Source organism: Octopus bimaculoides, chromosome 6, assembly GCF_046866305.1.
Source record: "Octopus bimaculoides isolate indiv1 chromosome 6, ASM4686630v1, whole genome shotgun sequence".
Taxonomy (NCBI): Eukaryota; Metazoa; Mollusca; class Cephalopoda; order Octopoda; family Octopodidae; genus Octopus; species Octopus bimaculoides.
In genome coordinates, this window is record NC_142933.1 from 5,651,840 (window position 1) to 5,657,673 (window position 5,834).

The following is a 5,834-nucleotide window of genomic DNA, read 5'->3' on the forward strand; positions in this document are numbered from 1 at the left end:
TTGACTCTCATAATTTTACGGTACATAAAAATTTACCAATCGAGTACCGCAGTCGATATAATGGATTTACAGACTCCTCAGCATTGTTGATCCAATGCCAAAATTTGAAACCGTTATTTAGCTTCTTACTAAGGCTGCTCGCGGGCAGAAACGTTACCGCTACGGGAAAAATTCCAACATCTAACGTTCTGAGTTCAAACTTTGGTGAGGTCAAATTTGTGTTTTATTATTTAGGATGGCTAAAAAGCGTAACAGTTGAGAACTAGGGTCTATATAATCGACTAATTTTTAAATTGCTGACCTTGAGACACAATTGTTGTTATTTTTATTGTATGTTTTGTTTTTGCTTTTCTTTTTTCTACAAGTTGACTACAAGTCTCATCCAGAGATTTCAAGAGAGAACATTTTAGAATTTAAAATTGGTGTTATAACTAGGGTGCCATATGTTTTGTTGTTCACAAAGTATTGTTCAAGATAATGTTTGTCAAAATGAGATAATTAGAAGTTTGCTTTCAAAGTAATTTGATTATATGATGATTGTGTGATCTGAAGATGGCAGCAAAAGTTATTTGTTATTACGTACATTTAAAAGTACTTTTAGCAATATTTACAGATTAAAATGTTTTGCGGATTACAAACACAATAGCTTTCGTAGGATATGAGTAGTTCTATGAGCATTATATTTTTAATTTCTTCCGGTTTTAAATTTCCACATATCTGAGAGAGGTAGCAATGATCCCCTTTTGCTACCATTCCTATCGTTTTAGTCTTGTTATTCCTCATCTTTCTCAGTTTCTATTTCCAGGTCTTTGAATTTGCTCAGTTTTTGGTAAGTCTTGACAGATACAAGTATGTCAAGTGGGACATTTATATCGATGAGGAAGCATGAATTTAGTGGAAAATCCTTCAGTATAATGCCTGGCTTATTTGCATCTATCATTCCGTTAGCTTGAACAGTAAAGGTCCAAAGCAGTGACGTAATCATTTTTAAGCACTGGAGGTAATTTGCTTTCCAATCAGCTCCAGGTCTTTCCAAATTACCCAGTGGATATACTGTGCCACTCTGCGGTTTGTGCTCATACCACGTCGTGCTTCTCTCTAGCCCTCACTTTTTGCACAGTTTCTAGTATAGTATTTTCGCTACCTGGTCCTATCGCCACAACTTGTAGTGATTTGGGGAATGCCTAGGGCATCCGTTCATGATATGGGCAATGATTTTCTCCTCAATTGCAGATGCGGCACAGGGGAAACACTTGCTCATTCCTAAGTTCGACCCTCCAGTTCGTGGCCAAAACTTGGTCTTGCGCTGCCGGTATGAGCTCTCGGCCTTTTTTTATTCATTATTATTATTAGTAGTAGTAGTAGTAGTTGTATTAGTATTAGCATTATCCATTTTTTTATTGCTTTTATTAAAACGAAGGAAATTTTAAATTATTTAATTCACTTTTACATCAACAGTTTGTCGCAGCAATTATTACTCTCTCGCATCGAATCACAACTCAATTTTCTCACGTCTCTCCTTAAGAGTTGCGCACGTCAAAACCATTATCGAAATATGTTTACACTTACCAGGTCAGCTATTCCTTCCCTGCTTTAGAATAGTGTTTCTGATAATAACAGGAAGTACTCGTGACGTTGAATATTCGTCAAACATTCAGAAACCATTAGATTTGTACGGGGATGAACATTCTCCCTATTAAATATATGAAACAAACAATTTGTTAACAATGCAAAATTTGTATTTATAACATTCATTGAAGGGTTTCAAAATGTCTAATTCAGATGTGAAGCAAACGGGAAATTCTTGACTTGTCATCATTTTTGATGTTCATATTTTCTGCATCACTAGACTGAATTAATATAATTGAGAACATTAATCCCAAGAGAAGAGATTTCCACAAAATGGATTTTATATATATTTCGTATGATATTTCTAAAAATACTTACCGTCCTTTTCATGGACATTCAAAGTAAATACAAATTTACAATTCGTTAAACGATGGCGGATTGTGATACAGATATTCTGTTAGACATCATAGGAATTATGTTGCGCCTGAAAGCAGACTTCAGCAATAGAGCTCAATCAAGTTTCTATTGTGTTGAGTTTACCTGTAAGTAATGCTGCCTTTGTCGTATAACGAAATGACCTGGAATTGACTTGAAGTCATAGAATTTGTTAAGAAAGACTGAGAACAAATAGGAACGATTTCAAATATGCCGTGCGAGAGTTTTCACAGAATTTCAGCTTCTGATATGTTACGCTTATGGATTCAATTAAAAGATGCAATGCTAGATATTCAGTGAAGTAGTTAGTTTCTTCAATAGTAATGCAATATGTGAGGGGAAAGAAATTTCCCATAACTAGGCTTGTTATACTTAGGGAGTACAAATGTGTGTGTGTGTGTGTGTGTGTGTGTGTGTGTGTGTGTGTGTGTGTGTGTGTGTGTGTGTGTGTGTTAAGGTGTATAAATATTTAAGTACAGAGACAGCAAGATATTTGCAAAATACAACCGCCCCACCCTATATATTGGCGTAAATAAACTCTCCATATAATTATCTGCGTTGCAAGATAGATTACCAGATTATCGCAAGATGATCACATTGGCAGAGTTGGACGTACCTTAGAATACAACGAGTATATTCCAAAATCTTCACATTCTAAAATTACAGATTCGTTGGATATTGTAATCATTCATAAACTTTACTGAAAATGAAATCTACAAAAAACTCTTTCTCCGCGATGGTAAATCTCTCACTATATGACAGTGTGATTAACCAGTTAAATGTGCTATATGGTACAACTTCAGCATCAACAATACCATAAACTAATCTAGCAATGACATTGTAAAAGAGCCACGAGTTAGTGACTTCTCTACTTGCAAGAAATAGGAGCTAAATACATTTCAACAGATCATTCTTATACTGTCGTACAAAATACATGAACTATTCGGAATATATTCTGTAACATTTCATGTCATTAAACAAAAGGAGGCTGATGTGATTTGAATATCAGTCTTAATCTGCCACTAAAACATAATCATCCTCTACAGTTGCAAATGTTACATTCACTTTTCATCATCACCTCTATTTCCCTTCCTTATTTCTCCATCCCCTATACCCCACTTCCTTATTGAAATCTTAACTCATACGCACACGGTCTCCAGATTATTAAAAATTCGTTTTCTTCCTTGAAAATTGGAATTTATGTTTCTTTTAATTTGCCAAAATTGATATTCAATTCTTCGGAAAATGACACCTTTAATCCAATGTTATTGATTTGCTGTGGTTTTTTAAAGCCACAAATCAGCTGTGATCGACAATTTAATAATGATCAGTTGATATTCCTTTCAGACAGAGTGCATCGAGAACGTAATTATCGGAGATGTGTTGCTTTCTTTTTTTAAGCAAGTGCGGAGTGGTTTTGGTGAGATTAACTCCTTGTTCTTGAAGTGTAAAGTAAACTGGTCTCCCTCGTTTCAAATGTTTTACTCCAAAGGTAGCTGTCTCATTAGAATTTTGATAAAACTCGTTTTGGCATTTTTAACAGAGGATGTGACTTGAGAGATATATGTCTTCTATTCACACTTTGCAAGAAAGAACATATCCATCATAACTCTTTGTTTTACTCATATATTTAAGGAGAAAAGAAAACAGCTAGATAATTCCGTGGTGAAGGGGCGTAGCGTTATGGTTTGTGTGTTCCAGGCAAGATTGGATTTCATTTCCAGGGCCATTCAGCAGTAAATGTGAAAACTTACGAAAGTATCTTGTGTTCCTTTTCGAGGAAATATTGTGAGACGAATCACATATTTAACATGGGAAATGGTTAATGGGAGCTGAATGCTGGGTCTCGTGGCAGTACTTACTATATTATCTTGAAATTAAGACGCTCCATTCACAACAAAGAGTGTTCTATTCCTTCCTACTTCTTGACACATTGGTCAATTGTCTCTTATCATAGGCCTACTTCAATTGAAGTCGTGTGTTTCAATTATTAAAACTTATGTGGTGAAATCAATGGACGACGTCGTGAGAAATACAGCGAATATCCATCTATAGATACGTGCCTCAGGTTATACTATCTAACAAGGATTCATTCGTTGCTCTGACAATTTATATAGAATTTGACGGAATACTCTTAGATATGAATCGAGCCTTACTGATGTGGGAAATCAGTGATTCCATAAGAATACAATGCCAAACAAATAATAATAATATAGGAAATCCTTGTACACTAAGAAGTTTCATAATTATCGGTCTCTTTATATTTATTTACAAACAGAAGCGCTGGTCAGGATAATTGAGGCGTAAACTCGGAATTAAACAACGTGAAAACTGGAACGGATCAGAGCCATCGTGCTCCGTATGTTCAAACGAGTCCATATGGGATTTCAGGTTTCTTTGTCAGAAGCTTAATCACAGCTTATTCGTCGCGGCAGAGATTACGGCCATCATACATGTTTTTAAATACTGATTCGAAAGGTTGTTTATGGCGGAGATCGAAGCACACGGACTCATACATTCATACATGGATGTTAACATAAAACTGAATATCAGTGAAAAAGAGAACACATATGCTGAACTATTGGGGAATCTGCAGATACTTTATCCAGATTACAAGCCCAGGTTTATACCTGTAATTATTTCTGCCCTGAGATATTTAAAACACTGCCTAAATACCAATCTTGATAAATTATGCTTCTCAAAAGCAGAAGCGACAGAGCTAATTCGACGACTACAGATCCAATCCATCCCTGGAACTGTGAATATCTGTAAAACTTTCCAGAAGTTTATCATTTAGATATATATGAGCATGTCTAGTTATGTAACTATAAGCATGGCCATGCTTAGATAAAACATAGAAATCGTTGATGTTGAAATTGAAGGAGCCTTGGATCTAGGTTAGAGACCGGTTCTTTCTCTATTGGACAGAAGTCTTGAACTAAACTGAATAATGACATACTTACTAATATATACATATATACACACTTACTCAAAAGGAATGGGATTTAAACGAAAAGTACAGAGGACTGAAACAGATAGTGTAAGACATTGCACCAAGTGATTTAAAAATATCCTGTGCTATGTATAATATGTGAGTGTACGTGTACATGTGCAAGTGTATGTATGCCTGTAATGTGCACACGTATATTTGTCTATATAAAGACATCAGCTTCATTTTTCAATACACAAAGATGATAAAAACAGTGTTGGCAATATATGTATACAAATACAAGCATACACATATATATCGAACATGAATGAAGGCAGAGCTATATACGTCTGCACTGAAGGGCATGTCAATATATATATGCGCCAGTGTGTGTGTGCGTGTGTGTGTGTATACATGTGTGTTTGTGCGTTTGTGTGCGTGTATAAATTTACGTATGTGCATAGAAAAAGCTAAAAATGGCCATTGGTAGTGCAAGAAAAGTTCACAGAGTATGTGAGATATTAGAAAAGTATGACGGACATTTACTTGGCGAGACATTATACTTTTTTTTTCTTTTCGTTTTTGCCTTCTTTTGTATAGATATTTTCTGCAACACGTTTATCGGTCGCCGGTGCAACTTGCTTTCTTCTCTTCTTCAAACTATATATATACGTATATATATATATATATATATATATATATATATATATATATATATATATATATATATATATATATATATATATATATATATATATATATATATATATATATATATATATATATATATATATATATATATATATATATATATATATATATATATATATGTATATATATATATATATGAAATCAATTAAACACCACCAACGATAGAAAAATATCAAATTACTTGTTTATG